The sequence below is a fragment of the Plecotus auritus genome, assembly GCF_963455305.1.
Source record: "Plecotus auritus genome assembly, chromosome: 3".
Lineage (NCBI taxonomy): Eukaryota > Metazoa > Chordata > Mammalia > Chiroptera > Vespertilionidae > Plecotus > Plecotus auritus.
The window spans coordinates 180,335,705-180,352,353 of NC_137772.1; the positions used below are offsets into that span (position 1 = coordinate 180,335,705).

At 39.3% G+C, this 16,649-nt stretch overlaps 1 pseudogene across 1 annotated transcript; it reads right to left on the reverse strand.

The window, feature by feature from the left end:
* Nucleotides 1-3,199: 3,199 nt before the first annotated feature.
* LOC308243801 (ubiquitin-ribosomal protein eS31 fusion protein-like) lies at nt 3,200-3,649 on the reverse strand (annotated as a pseudogene). The gene has a single exon. The product of its transcript is annotated as a ubiquitin-ribosomal protein eS31 fusion protein-like (transcript).
* Between the last annotated feature and the right edge of the window lie 13,000 nt (nt 3,650-16,649).

Genomic DNA, 16,649 nt, shown 5'->3' on the forward strand with positions numbered 1-16,649 from the left:
ACAAACAAACAAAAATGGCACGGGATGCTATTATGAGTGATGGCCTAGAAAAGACCCTGCAGCCTTCTTTCTCTGACCATACTCTATTCCTTATTCTGTATCTTTACTTCATCTTTGAGGGGCTGACTTTTTTAATTGATTTTTTTTTCTAGAAAGAGGAAGGGAGAGGGAGAGTTAGAGTCATCAGTCAGTTGCCTTTTGCACATCCCTTACTAGGGATCGAGCCCCGGAACCTGGACATGTGCCCTGACTGGGAATCAAACTGATGAGCTCTTGGTGCACAGGATGTCACTAAACCCACTGAGCAACACTGGCCCGGGCTGAGGGGCTGACATTTGAGCAGAGACCTGAATGAAGTAAGATAGCTAGCCATGCAGGTGTCTGATGGAAGAGTCTTCCAGGCAGAAGGAAGGACATATACCCTGATGCGTATACTTGGTACATGTGTGACTGCTTGGCTTGTGTGAGAAACAGCAATGTGGCAAGTGTGGCTGGAGCAATGTGTTAGAGGAGAGTGCAGGGTGATCGGGTCTGATCGAGGTTGAAGCAGATGCTGCTGTGATAAGAAGTTTCTAGAGTGCCTCCTTTCCCTGAAACGCCATGGAGAACTTATTGCCGGACACACATACAGGAGCATACCTCAAATGCAGCCTCCTGTAGAGTTTTTTGGGGGGACATTGTTGTTTTAGTTGTATTTTTTCATGATCAGAAAGACTCCTTTGCACTGTTACAAGGGAAAATTACATGAGTTGGAGAAATGCAAGAATGCATTGCTGGTCCTGCACATACCACAGGGAGGCTGGTGAAGGCTGGGGTCAATGTAAGGGCTGCTTCAGAGGGATTCAGATTGATATCAGATGCCCTAGTTCTGGGACCAATAAAAATAACGGGACCACTCTGGCATTGTTTAAACATACTGATCACTACTGGTTTTCCTTTTCTAGTAACAGAGACATCTGCTTCCATATGTAGAAGAGGCTTCAGGCCCTGAATTATGGTGAGGTAATTCATGCTTAACTGTGAATGGCTGCATAGCCCTCAGCCCTGCATCTCCTAATGCACGAGCTACTAATTATTAGACTATAATTCACACTGTGTGAGTTCTTATTGCTTATCTTTCTTGTAGGAAACAGATAGCTAGGAACCTAGAGTGCCCGTGAATGACCAGGATGCTCACGCAAATAGCATCAGGCAAGCAATTCCGCATAAACTGAAGAAGGTAAGAGTGTAAAGAGACATAACAAAATGGCCTTCGAGAGACAAAGATGGTTTTTCACAAAGTGCATTAACTAACTGACAATGGTCGCAATGGCACCGGGTCTGCTCAGACAAAAACTTTCTATTAAAACTTCAGTCCCTCTCGTAAGGAAAAGGGCCTATAAAATAATCATGCGTTCTCTTTTAAAGAGATTATAAAAAGCACCGAGACTTGTCTGCACATTCAATTACAGATCTGATGAAACTTTTGTGATGGATTTGGGATACCTATTATTTTGTCATAGCTTAAGGAAAAAGCTGTGGTATCCTTTAACGGTTCAAGTACTAGAACTTGTGAAACCATGGGAATAATACAAATTGGTGGAAAACAATAACATTCTCACAGCTGGACCATCTGGTGGGTTATTCAGACATAACAGTGTATATCACGGAACGGCTGCCATAAACCACCAGATGAAGATAAGAGCTGGCATCGACTTCTAATTTTCCAAGGCTTAAATTGCCTTTAGTTCCTTAGGTTCTGGAAATGGTCTCAGAATCTTCCAAAATGTGATCTTTTTGAAAACAAGTTCTGATGCTAGTAGCCTTTAGGACAAGAACCTGATATCTTCATGGTCAATCCTGTGCCAGTAAAATATGTCCTTCTTCAAATAAATGTCATGTGCTCTGTTATACAATTATACACACACTGTCCTGCTCAAAGGACGCCTTCTGCTTTTATTTAGCTCATTTTTAAAAGCTGCTTTTTTTTTTTTTTTTTTTTTTTTAGCAGAGCATAGTGGATACAAGAACACCTTTGATTCCACATTGTGTGAACCCTGGCTCCACCACTTACTGGCTATATAGCAAGTTACTTATCCTTTTGGGTCTCAGTTTTCTAATCTTAAAATGGGATAATATTAGTACTTAACCCAAATGATTGTTGAGAGAAATAAATAAGTTAATTAAGAGCTTGGGGGGGCGGATGAGGGCATGTGACAGGGGGTAGGGGAGGCTGTGGGAAGGTCAATGGGGAAAAAAAAGGAGATATATGTGTGCCGCACCAGCACAGCCAATGGTTCGGCAAGCCTGAGGAAGGGCTGGCGAAGGATGAAGAAAAGACAGACAAAGAGAATAAGCTGGGTATGGGTGGATCTTCTGTGCCTGGCTGAGGCCACAGAACAGATCCAGACTGCAAGCTGAGCCTTTATATTATAGTCAGAGGTAAACAAGGTAATTTACGCTGTTCTTGTAAGTTTCACTTGTTTTGGCAGCACTTGCTGCACCTCCCACAGCCCATTAGCTACCCAGGAAAGATCTAGGGAGCAGTCACAAGATCAAGCTTAATTATGCTAAGAGGGCTGTGCCCTCTAAGCTGGGACTTATTTGCGGCTTTGCCAGCAGGTCAGTCTGAGGCTTAACCCTATAACCGCACCCTACATATATGTACTACTATTTGTAATACTTTAAACAATAAAAAAAAGAGCTTAGAACACTGCCTGTCACAGTGAGTCATCATTGTAACAATGATAATCATTAATTTTATTAGTAAGTAGAATTGGAGGTAGCCTCACGTTCTGGTTCTTTCTCGATGGCCAGTACAATGGTTTACACATAAAGAGATCTCACTAATAGTTAACTAATAAATCCAGATCATTGTATAAATATGAACAATAATAGTAATAACATTAAAAACAATGCATTTATTGAGCTACTATTATGTAACAGGCATTGTTCTAGATGCTTTACACACTCAACAGGTTATTTATTAAGTGACTGCTGGCTGACGAAGATATTAGGGATGCAGCAGTGAACCAAATAGACTTGGCTCTTGCCTTATGAAGTAGTTACTGTTAGCATTCTTTTGTAGGTGACGAAATAGAAACTCCATGAATTTAACTTGCTTATTGCCACAATGTTAGGAAGTGGCAGCTTCCTGACTTGAAAGCCCAAGTTCTGACATACATATATTAGTTCATGTCTTTTATTAACTCATATACAATTACTTGTCATCCGGTTTGTTGAAGCAATAGGTCAGACAACATTTGCCACAATAATGTCTGTCAAAGTGCCTGGCCATAAAACTCCAGCACCACATTCATCTGAAGGGCACTCGCAACAAAGGCAACTGATTTTGCCATTCTCATGTACTCTGTAGTATTTCAGGGCAGCCAGCGTCACCTTCTTTCTCTAATGCTCATTCTTCTTTGGAGTAAGACTTCTTCCTTTTCTTAGCACCACCACGAAGTCTCAACACCAGATGAAGAGTGGACTCCTTTTGAAAGTTGTAGTCAGACAAAGTACATCCGTCTTGCCAGCCAAGATCAGTCTGCTGATCGGGAGAAATTCCTCCCTTATCCTGGATCTTGGCCTTTACATTTTCTGTCATATTCAAGGGTTCAACCTCAAGAGTGATGTTCTTCCTCATAAGGGTTTTCATGAAAATCTGCATCTTGGTGGTGGTCCCACCGTAGATGGTGGATTGGAAAGGAAGAGCCACTGTTTTTCTTCCTTGGTTTAACACCAAAGTCTTTGATGTAAACTTGGGGCATTTTGAGCACCATAAAACATAATGTTGGTAATGGGTTGTAACATATTGAATACTTTTAAAAAATCCATGACTCATAAAGGGGGGTGGGATGGTAGAAAAAGAAAGTTCTTTAAAGAAGAATGCCAAGAATATGTAGACAGGGCAATGGAAAGAAAATGCAAGGGTTAATAATAGGTCCTAAAACTTCCATGGGGTTAAAGTTATTGGACACAGTGTCAAAGTATCACTCCCCAGATTATTTATTAATTATAAAGGGAAATGAAACCTTTACGATGAATCAAATTTAACATATCCAATAAGACAAGCTCACCTTATGCAGTGCAATAAGGAATACACTGCACTGAATGTGTATCACTCTTGCAATATCCTTACTCTAATCATGAGGAAACAAGCAAACAAATTCAGAATGTAGAAAAGTCATTGTACAAGGCAACTGGCCTGGGTTCTTTTAAAAAAACAATGTCATGAGAAAGAAAATCCAAGAGATGGGCTATCTATGTTAAAACAGACTAAAGAGCTATAACAACCAAATGCAATGCTAAAACCTTGTTTGGATTCTGAATCAAAACTAAAAAACAGAGAAGACATTTTGGCATCAAACAGGAAGATTTGAATATGGGCTGTAAATTAGATGATAATACTGAATTAAATTTCTTGGTTGTGATAATGGTATTGTGGGGTTTTGAAAGAGAATATCTGATTCTTAAGATAAACATGCTGAAGGCTTTAGGGACAATGTGTCATAATGTCTGCAATATAATTTCCAGTGCATCAGCTCAAAAAGTGTGTGTATATATATTCCTCTATGAGAAATATTAAGTAAGCAAATGTGGAAAAAACAATAATAGAAGAGTATACCGGTGTTTGTTGTATTATTTTATTCAACTTTTGGGTGTTGGAAGTTTTTCAAAATTAAAAGTTGGGAGAAAAAATACAAACAATTGAAATTTTACAGACTACATAAAACTTGGCAATGCAATGTCTCCAGAAGCAAAGATGAAATTTCTCCCCTGGATCTAGAAAGATGTCTATCCCATAGTTCCCTTCGGCTACATCTGAGCTGCTGCACAGTTTTTTTGGAGTCTATCTTTACATCCATTCAAATTGTGCGAGAATCCAAACTTTTGAATCTGTGTTTGATGCTGTCACTGGAAAATTTATCCCACTACCTAAAAGTATATGTTTGCATAACATTAGGAAGTAGATTTTTATTTTATTATTTATTTTTGTTGTTGTTTCTAATCCTCACCTGAGGATATTAGAGAGAGTAGAAGGGTGGGGGGGGGGGGAGAGGGAGAGAGAGAAACATCGATGTGAGAGACACATTGGTTGACTCCCACATGCATCACATCTTGGGCTGGGGATTTAATCTGCAACCCAGGTATGTGTTCTTGACTGAAAATTGAGCCCAAGATCCTTTGGTATATGGTGGTTTGGTGTACTCTAACCACGGAGCATACCTGCCAGGGCTAGGAAGTAGATTTTTAAATCCATTAGGTGAACAGTCATTATGTTTACAACATGACCTCTTAGAGTGATTTAAGAAGACTTGGGTCATAAGCTTTATTAGTTGCCCTCCCAAAAATGTCTTGTCTGTTTTTTCTTTCCTTTGTTTTTGAATTATTTAAACTTTATTTTTATTACATCAACAGTCTTGTTCTTTGTAAATGAAAATAAAGTAAGAAAAAAGCAGCTGTCCATAATGTCCATCAAAATGTGTTCCTGTCTTCACGAATCTTCTTCCGGCCTGTTCTATGCCAGTCTCTATGTGGTCTCCACTTTCGGTCCTCGGTTTTCAGGGTTCTCTCCAGCGAGTCTTCTGTTTTTTCTTACATAAATAAATTCTACCAGAATACTTTCATGAGCATCCAAACCTAACATCAATTATGATCATTTCAGGTAAATATGTCTTTCTCATACTATTCTGATGTTCAAAACTAGTAACTAAAGCAGTGTCCTATATATAATATGGAAAGACTTTCTATTGAATTGAATATGAAGCAACATTTTTTTCTGATCATTTTGGAAAAATACTTATTTGGACATACATGGAATTTATTTTTCTATGGGGATAATGGCAGTAATTACCTTTTTGAGTTATACTGAAGATTAAATGAGATCATTTAAGGAAGTTCATTGGTATAATGCCAATACCTGGTAAGATCTCTAAAAGGTTTATTATTATTATTAATGTTATTATTATTAAGCAATGTAACAGTATGTTATAGATGCCACCTTCTGTTCCATCATAAGTAAGGAACAAGATAAAATGGGCTTGGAATTCTTTTCTTCTTTCTCCAATTGTGGATTGGATGCCAGGTTGTTTTGACTCTGCAACCTTCCTCAGAGCTGTCAGAAGATTTCACTGCGGTGCATCATGAAAGTGACCACCAGTTACAGCCTTCTGCTTGCACCCTATTAGGACACTACAAAAGCAGATTGCATCCTTCCTCATCTTGCTGCGTTCAGGCAGCTATATTTCCCAAAGAACAGCCGCTGTTTGTAGGCAGGTTAGACATCTTACAGGATCCAAGATCAGGGTCCTGTGACTATGATCAGTTACATGGGACAGTCTTGCCTCCTTATGAAAGAATGTAGACTTCTCTCTTTCAACCAATTTAGCCCCTTAAGCAAAATTGAGCTAGATACCAACTGCAGAAGTCACTTTTGTAAAAATGTCTCAAAACACAGAGAAAGAGAAAACAACCCTTAAACCTCCTTGGTTATAACAATTGTAGCAGAGCCATTATTTTAGCACCTCTGCAGTTAGTGTTTCAAGGGAGTGGTAAATATCTTGTCACCCTGTTGGTCTCCCTATTTTCATCCCAAAACTATGAAAGACTGGCCAATTACAAGAATAACAGCTAACTTGGGATTTTCCCGGCAACTGTTATTTTCTTCATCCCATAAATTTAAAGATCAATCTCAGAACCATCTGTGTTGCAGTTTGAGTCAAGTAGGTGTGATTATTAGGGTGAGTCAGAACTTGACAATGTGATTTCTTGTCACATTAAAGGAAGTACTATCCTTATGGTTCATCGAATGAAGGGTACTTTAAGGTAATTTGCTCAAGTTGGGAGAATATTTCACTATGAGCATGGATTTTAGATTGACAAGGACAGTAGGCAGACAGATGTGTATCAAATAGCATCTATACCACATGAAAATTAAATTTTCACAACCAGTGATATAAATATAGTAATGTTTCTCATTTAAGTGTCATTTACATCAACCAGAAATGTGATATATTAGGGCAGTGGTTGGCAAACTGCAGCTCGCGAGCCACATGCGGCTCGTGAGCCGCGGTTTGCCGCTCTGTTGACTAATGAGTTTGCTGACCACTGTATTAGGGAGAAAATCACAGTCATTAAATAGTACTGCCCTGGAGTCTTCATCTGTGGGTAGATGGACAAATGTGGTGGGAATTCCTTTCCATGAATATGAGCTTAAGTTCAACTGTCTACACAACATTTCTATTTGGTTGTCTTGAAAGCACATTTTACTCACCATCCTCTCTCCCAAACAGGAGGTCTTTCTGCATTTCCTCTTTGTATATGGCACCATCATCAATTTAATTGAACAAAACATAAACCCAGAAATCATCCTAGACACCCCCTTTTTTCTCACTCCCTTATCTAATCCATCCCACCTCTTCTGTAACTGTTCACTTCCTCTCCACTGAGACCATCAGAAGTCACCTGTTGTACACCATGGCCTTGCATTTTAAATGTACCCGTAATTGGTTTTAATCTGGTATGGTAAGGCCTGCAAATGTGGAAATGACTGTCATTGTCATCAGAAAGGGACCAGGCCCAGAGTAGATCTGCCTTGGGCCATTCTGTAGTGTGTGGATTCTTGATTTTTGTGAGGAAAGATTTCACACGTGAGTCCACGTGATTTTGAGAGTATGTTTATTAAAGGTAGGGACAGTGAGACATGGAAGGGCTTACATGGATAGAAGAAGCAACACAAGAGAGCTTAGGTGAGGCTGCTTTGGCTCTCTAGAAACACTGTAAGAAAAAAGTGAGCCATGCGGGGCTGCATGGGTTCATTGAGAAGTGAAAGTCACAGTGATAGAAGTGAGCCAAGGTGGGACTGCTGTTAGTTCACTGTAAAGTCAGAGAAAAGGGGGCCTTGGAGAGAGGTTCAGGGGGTTAGCCCAGGACAAGCAGCCGCTGCCCACTGCTCCCCTGGTTGCAAATCCTTGGGGACCCTTAGAGTTTAGGAGAAAGGAAGTTCACACCTGAGAAAGGGGTAAGAAAGGCATGGGCATGCTCCAGAGAGAGAGCACACTGGACTCCTTTGTCTTGAATGTTTTTATCTCTTCTGTGGCGGGGCGGGGGGGATTTTAGGGGAGGCTACAGGAAAGGGTCTCAGCAGAATATTCATCAACTTTCCAGGTGTATTCTTTAATATGGTGATGTACTAAATGAGTGCATAGAGAGACCAGGGTCATTTTCTGGTCAGCTTTACCTGATTTGTTTGGCTCTGTGTTTTTTTTTTTTTTTTTTTTTTTTTAATTGAGAGTGCTATTGGATGGCACTGAATAGTTTTTTATTTTATTTTTTTATTGGTTTCAGAGAGGAAGGGAGAGAGATAGAAACATCCATGATGAGAGAGAATCATTGATCTTCTGTCTCCTGCACGCCCCCTACTGGGGATTGAGCCCCAAACCTGGGCATGTGCCTAGACCAAGAATTGAAACATGACCTCCAGGTTCAGGGGTTGACACTCTAATAGATCCTGGCTGGGCTCTATTTTTTTTAAATTTTTAAAAATTTATTCCCCTGACTTAATCTGTCCTTGGGTTTGGCTGGCACTAATGGCACTAATTGGCTTGTTATCTATCTCCCTGACTACAGTGATTTAAGCTATTTACTCTCTGGTTGGGGAAGAGAGGTGTAAACCATTTGCTCTCAAGTGTCTTTGCTTAGGGAAGATAAGATCTTCTGATATACTAGCTGTCTGTAAATTGATCAAATTGTTTGACTCCATTTGTCTAACCATTTGTCTCAGTTTCCCTTTTCCCACTTGTTAAACATTCTCCTAACATCTAACTCTCCTGCCTCATCATGAAGGAAGAAGTTTATAGTCACAGATCTCTAGAAACAGAAGGCATGGCAGGCCACTCAAGGGGCCCACATGGGGGAACACCAGGATTGGTCTGGAGGCAGGAGTGAGTGGAAATGCGAGCAAGAGCCTTTATTGTGATGCAGTGTAAGCAGGCTTAGGATTGGCTAGTTTGACTCTTTTGTCGGTCTCTGGGGCATGAGTGCTGTCCCTAGCTGTCTGGTAGCTAGCCATGTGGTGATTAGGGCAGGTGGATAGTGGCCTGGAAAAAGGAGGTGGTTGGAGATTTGGGCTTTGGATTTGTTGGGTTGTATCTGAAAGGAGCACTTGTAGGCAGGTCCTTTACTATGTCTACAAATTGGGTTGCTCTGGGAGAGGCAGTTTCTCCAAAGTCAGTAAGTCCCCAAATGCCAAAATCTCAGAAACACCTAGGTAATGCACCTTGTACCCTCTCCCCACCAGACCAAGATCCTTTAAAAAATATGATGTCTCATGGAATTGTACACTAGAAGCCCCCTGAACCTGACTTTCCAACCATTGTCACCCCAATAAATTTAATGTAAAAAAAAGAAACTTTAAAAATACAAATATAAAAACATCACTCCTCAGTTCCAAATCCATCCTTAGCTTTCCATTGCTCTTCTAGAAGGCCCTGCATGAGCTGGTACCTTCCTACCTTTTGAGCCTACCTCATTTTGCACCCTCTTCCCTTTATGAACCCCAGCCATACTAGCTTGCTCTCGGCCCTTCAAAGGGGCATGTTTCCTCCCTGGACCTTTCTTTACATGTGCAGTTGTCTGTGAGTGGAACATTCTTCCCCACTTCCTCTTCCCCACATTGGTGCCTAACCACTCCAGAGATATCAGTGTCAGCATCACTTCCTCAGCGAAGCCTTCCCCTCCATCCCCAGACTGGGTCATGTCCCCCGTTTTAAACTCCCATAGCATTTTATGATCCTCCTTCAGTGTACTTATCAAAGCTTGTGATTATATGCTTATTTGTGAGATTAGTTTCTGCTGCCTGGGACCCATGAAGGCAAGGATTGTGTCAATTTGACTTACACTATGCTCCTAATTCCTAGCAGAGTGCCCCAAATAAATTAGGAAGCCTTCAATAAATATATGTTGGATTAGTGAACAAATGCCAGTCCTGGTTTAGGCTATAGACAATATTTTCAGATGAAAGACTGAGCTGGAGAAACAAAATGGTTTTCCTGAGACTGCTTTTAAAAAACCACTCCAAGCGGATGCATAATTGCTCTGAGTGATATGTTATGGGAAGTGATGGGAGCCATACCGAACTGTCTCAACTGGGCACTGTGTGTCACGGCAATAAGACATCTGACATGATTTGGAACATGAAGGAAATAGATTATGAAAAGTCATAAGTATATGGAATTCCCCCCCCCCCTTTTCATGAGGATCATCTGAAAATTTTCTGAGGCCAATGGCACGGGTTTGTTTTGGTTGACTCTTCAGGAAAAATGAGAAAAGGTAGTCTGTAGGAAGCTCTTTCTAGATTGCATATAGAAAGGGAAACTTGGACTTGCTTTTTTAAAAATCACGCTTTATAAAAATTTAATGATAAAAACACGACACAATATTAACATTCCTCAGATGTTTATTATGAGCAAAGAATCCTAAAAACAAACAGACAAACAAATCCAAGCACCTATACACTGGATTAAATTTGAGCTCTGGAGTAGTCTGGAAAGAGCACTTGGATTTTAAATTTCAAAAACAGATAGAGGATATCAAGTGAGTAACCCACTTTAGATAACTAAAGTGTCACAGGACAGAGCAGACAATTCCCTGTCTAAAAGGTTCCATTGTCCAAACAGACATCATAGTGGTTCTGTTTATAGAATCCCTGAAGGCACAGTGGATTTTTAAACTCTTTCTTATAGTATGGCTCTCCACTTCCGGCTTCTCTACTTCTTCCTGTCCAGAGCTCATCATCTCTTTGCATAGAGGAAGCAATACTAAAGTCTGACCAGGTGAGGCAGAGACTTGCTGTAATAAGCCAGATCAGATGTCGCAACTGGATGGTTACCGTGCTGTGGCGAATGTTTGATCTGCACAATACTTTTGATTTCTCCTGCAAAGGGCTTACAGTTTCATGAATAATCTGCAACACTTAAAATTAAGACACTGCACATTAGGATCCATATCTTTAGTGGAAAACTGGGACACTCTGGGAGCCCTGAGCCTATGTTCCTACTTGGACCTGTTGCTCTTGCTGAGAGGAGCCCGTATAAAGGGAACTTGCTTGCCAGTGTGTCAGAGTCCCTGTGTGACCTTTGTCACACTTTGACATTATCTGCCTGGCTCCTGCAGGCACTTGACTTTGTGATCTTAAAATGTATTATTTAAACATTTACATAAATTCTCCATTTGTTCCTACTGTAAACAGAGTATTTTTCAGCGTAATACACACCAAGACCCCCTTCCTAAGATCCACAGGACTAGCACAGTTTACAGTGATCAGGGTGCGATGCCATATTTTGTGGGTCACCTTTCTGTGAAGCTATACATATGTAATTCCCTTAGAGCTTGTTTTTCTAAAGATGTAAAACACGCCTTACAAAATTCTCAGGTGTTTCTATTTACTTTGGTGGCAAAAGAAGAAAAGTTACTGGCTACTTGATTCCTAAGATATAAAAGATGGCATGCAATGGCTATTTATAAATGTCACTGGGCCATTATTTTATTTCCTGAATAACCTAAATACCTTAGCTTGTGAATATCCTAATGTTGTTTTAAGAAAAATTACAATGGGCATGAATTACCCATTGAAGCTAGTTTGTGATTATTTGCGTTACCTTTCACTTCTACTTCACTCTCAAATCACTGGCATAAAATTAGAATAATTAGGTAACATAAGAGAACAAGGAAATGGAACCAAAATATAGATCCGAAAAAAAAAAAGTATAAATACATAAATTAAGAAATACCATATTTGCTGCTTGTATCCTATGGGCTGAAACATATCTATCGTTAATGTGTCCCCAATGTTCTTACTTATTTATATGGTGAAGAAAATTTGAATTCACAAAATTGGAAATTAGGTTACTTTCCACTGTATCTTTAGCACAGAGAACAGAAACTAACAAATAATAGTCACCCAATAAAATAGAAAAATAAATTAAAAGTGACTTTTCATTTATAAAATAATTTTTTAATTAAAAAATAAATTAAAATTAACTATTGTTAGTTATCTTGCATGTTGACCAGCATGGCTGCCTCAGCCTATTTCTATAACTTATTTGCTCAAGTTTCTACCACAGACTAGACTTCTGTGTTTCTTTGTTCAAAAATAGAACAAAGACTTCTGGTTTCTGTTTTTACATGTAAGGAATTTGGAAGTCATTGCTCCATTCTAGCAACAAGTGAAAAGTAGATTGAAATAACAGACTGAAACATCAACAGCTCTTCCAGGATCTGTAAGAAAAGAGAGGGAAACTACTGCCCGCAAGGTTGGAGAGACAGACAGGTGAATAGAGGGAGGCGTGGCTTACTGGAGCAGAGATTAACGAGCAGAAACTGCCACAGAAACCAGTGCTAGGGCAGCAAAACCTGTAATTGGTTAATATTAATCCAACTACATCAGGAATCACTTTGTATATCTTTTAAATGTACCAATTAAAAGACAATGATTGTCAGAGTGCATAAAAAATTTATATTGTCTACAAGAAACTACTTTTAATATAAAGACACATACATATTAAAAGTGAATGGATGGAGAAAAATACGCTATTCTAAAATTAATCAAAAGGAAACAATCTTGGGGGCAGTAGTTTCCCTGAGCCCTCTCTTTTCTTATGGATCCTAGAAGAGCTGTTGATGTTTCAGTCTGTTATTTCAATCTACCTTTTACTTATCTTAATTTCAAACAGAGCAGACTTCAAATAAAGGAAAGTTATCAAAGATAAAAGGATTAATTCTCCAAGAAGACAATCCTTAACATGTATGTCAAACTACATGAGGAAAAAAACTGAAAAAAAGAAAAAAAAAACTGCAAGGAGAAACACATGAATTACCTATCATGTTGGAGACTGCAATACTTTTTATTAGAAATGGGAAGATAAACCAGGCAGAAAATCAGTAAGGACATAGTTTAACTCAACAATACATTCAATCATCTGGATATAATTGACATCTATATTTCAACCAACAACAGCAGAATATACATTATTGTCAAGCTCACATGGAACATTCACCAAGCTAGAAATAAAATACACCATAACAAATGTAAAAGAATAGAAATTATACCATGTCTGCTTTCAGATCAAAATGGAATTAATGCAGAAACCAATAATGGAAAGATAAATAGGAAATCTCAAAATAAGTGGAGATTAAACAACACACTCCTAAATAACACAGGGCTCAAGGAAGAAACCTCAAAATAAATTTAAAAATATATTAGACTAAATGAAAATGAAAACAAAACTTAGCAAAATTTGTTCGATGCAGCAAAAGCAGTGGTTAGAGGAAAATTAATAGCAGTGAATGTATATATTTAAAAAGAAGAAAGATCTAAAATAAATCATCTCATTTCCACCTTAGGAAACTAGAAATAGAAGAGCAAATTAAATCCAAAGTAAGCAGAAGAAAAGAAATCATAAGAACAAGAGGAGAAATCAATGACATTGAGAACAGGAAATCCATGGAGAAAAATCAATGAAACCAAAAGCTGGTTCTTTGCAAAGATAAAATGAAATTGTAAGCCTTAGCCAGGCTAATGACAGATAGATAGATAGATAGATAGATAGATAGATAGAGAACATAAAGTAGTAATATCCTAAATGAAAGAGAGGACATCACTACAGAGCCCATGGACAATAAAACAATAATAAATGAATACTATGAACAACACTATGCCCACAAACTTGACAAACTAGATGGAATGGGGCAATTCTTTGAAAGATAATATCTGTGGAAACCCACAGAAGAAAATATAGACAAAATATAGGCCTATATACATGAAAGAAATAAAATAAATAATTAACAACTTTCCAAAACAGAAAGCACCAGTCCAGATAGCTTTGTTTTCTTATAGTTGTTTTAAGAATTCTTTGGGCCCTGGCCAGTTTGGCTCAGTGAATAGAGTGCCGGCCTGCGGACTCAAGGGTCTCAGGTTCGATTCTGGTCAGGGGCATGTGCCTTGGTTGCGGGCACATCCCCGGTGTGGGGTGTGGAGGCAGCTGATTGATGTTTCTCTCTCATTGATGTTTCTGGCTCTTTATCCCTCTCCCTTCCTCTCTGTAAAAAATCAATAAAATATATTTTTTAAAAAGAGAATTCTTTGGGTAACAGTCCTTTATCACATATGTTCTTTTGCAAATATTTTCTCCCAGTTTACATAATCTCTCTCATTCTCTTGATATTGTCTTTCATAAAGAAATTTTTAAAAAATTTTAATGAAGTCCAGCTTATCAGTAATTTATTTTATGTATCATGCCTTTGATATATCTACAAAGTCACACCATACCCAAGCTCATGTAGGTTTTCTCCTACATTATCTTGTATGATTCATTTTGAGTTATTTTTGTGAAGGGTGTAAGGACTGTGTCTAGATTTATTTATTTATTTTGCATTGGATGTCCAATTGTTCCAGCATTATCTGTTAAAAAGACTATATTTGCTCCATTGTATTGCTTTGCTTTTTTGTCGAAGACCATTTGACCATATGGTTTGTGGGTCTATTCCTGGGTTCTTCATTCTGTTCCATTGATCAATTTGGTGTGTTTTTTTTTTTTTTTTTTTTTTTTGTCAATACCACATTATCTTGAGTACTGTAGCTTTATAGTAATTCTTGAAGTAGTGCAGTGTCAATGTCAAAGAATGAGAGACAAGATGCAAACTTGGAGAAAATATTTGCAAAAGATACATCTGTTAAAGAATTGGTATCTAAAATATACAAACTCAACTATAAGAAAACAAACAATGAAAAAAATAAGCCAAAGACCTTAACAGATGCCTCATCAGGAAGGTGTACAGATGGAAAGAAAGTATCTGAAAATATGTTCCACATCAGGAAAATGCAAATTAAAACAACAATAAGATATCACTGTACATCTATTAGAATGATCAATTTGGAACATTGACACCAAATGTTGGTGAGGATGTGGAGCAACAAGAATGCTCATTCATTGCTTATGGGAATGCAAAATAGTACAGCCACTTTGGAAGACATTTTGGCAGGTTCTTACAAAACTAAACATATTCTTACCACATGGTAAGAATGATCCACAATCATGCCCCTTGCCATTTACCCAAAGGAGTTGAACACTTATTTCCACAAGGCCTGTATATGCATATTTATAGCAGTTTTGTTCATAATTGCCAAAACTTGGAAGAAACCAAGTTGCTCTTCAGTAGGTGAATCCTATATAATAAAAGCCCAGGAACTGAATGGTGGAACGATCAGAACGACCTGTCGACCAGTCGCTATGATGCACACTGACCACCTGGGGCAGACGCTCAATGCAAGAGCTACCCCCTGGTGATCAGTGCGCTACCACAGTGGGAGCACTGCTGGACGGACCAGGATGAGCGGCTCCTCCCACTGCGAAGCTTGGGCCAATGGGCAGGAACCGGGCTGTGATCCTCGCCTCCTCGCCCCAGGCTCCTCCTCCTCGCTCCCTGCCGCCTCCTCCAGACGCCTGCAGGCCACGCAGTGCCGCTGGGATCGCAGAGCTGACCCTGGAGGCTGGGAGGTGGGTTCGTGGCCACTGTGGGACTGAAGCCTACTCCACCGCCTCTCAGTGCTATTATCCTTGGGCCCGGCCACAACCGGGTCCCCTGGAGAGATGAGTGCTCTGGCTCTATGGAAGATGCCAGACCAGGGGGCAGCCACTCAGAGGGCGGGTCCATAGCCCCTTGGCAGACTGGGATGAGCGGCCCTCCCACAGCAGGCCAATTCCCGCAGGCCATGCCCCCACCAGTGCACAAATCCTGTGTACTGGGCCTTTAGGTCCGCAGTTGGCAAACTGCGGCTTGCAAGCCACATGCAGCTCTTTGGCCCCTTGAGTGTGGCTTTTCCACAAAATACCACGGCCTGGGCGAGTCTATTTTGAAGAAGTGGCATTAGAAGAAGTTTAACTTTAAAAAATTTGGGTCTCAAAAGAAATTTAAATCATTATACTGTTGATATTTGGCTCTGTTGACTAATGAGTTTGCCGACCACTGCTCTAGGTGGTAAATAAGCTATGGCACATCCACAGAATGGGCTATTATTCAGTGCTAAAAAGAAATGAGGTATCAAGCCATGAAAAGAGATGAAAACACATATTACTAAGTGAAATAAGTTAATCTTAAAAGGCTACATTCTGTGTTATTCCAACTCTATGAAATTCTGGAAAAGGCAAATCTATTGAGACATGAAAGGATGAGTGGATGCCAAGAGTTGGATTGTGGAGAGGTATGAATAGGAGCACACATAATTTTTATAGCTGTGAAAATAGTCTAAATGATACTATAATGATGGGTTTATGTCATTATAAGCTTATGAAAACCCACAGAATGTACAACACCAAGAGTGGATCCTAAAATAAACTATGGACTTTGGGTGATTAATGTGCCACTATAGGTTCATCAATTGTAATAAATGTACCACTCTAGTGGGGCTCATTGATAATGTGGATGCTATACATGTGTGAGGACAGGAGGTATATGGGAAGTCTGTACCTTTCTTTCAATTTTGCTGTTAACCTAAAACTGTTCTAAAAACTAAAATCCTTTAAAACAGTAAAAAAAAGAAGGGATCTGATTGGCTCAGATTTCTCTGTAGATGCCTCTTTCTGTAGGTCAAATGTTCACTTCTTACCCGA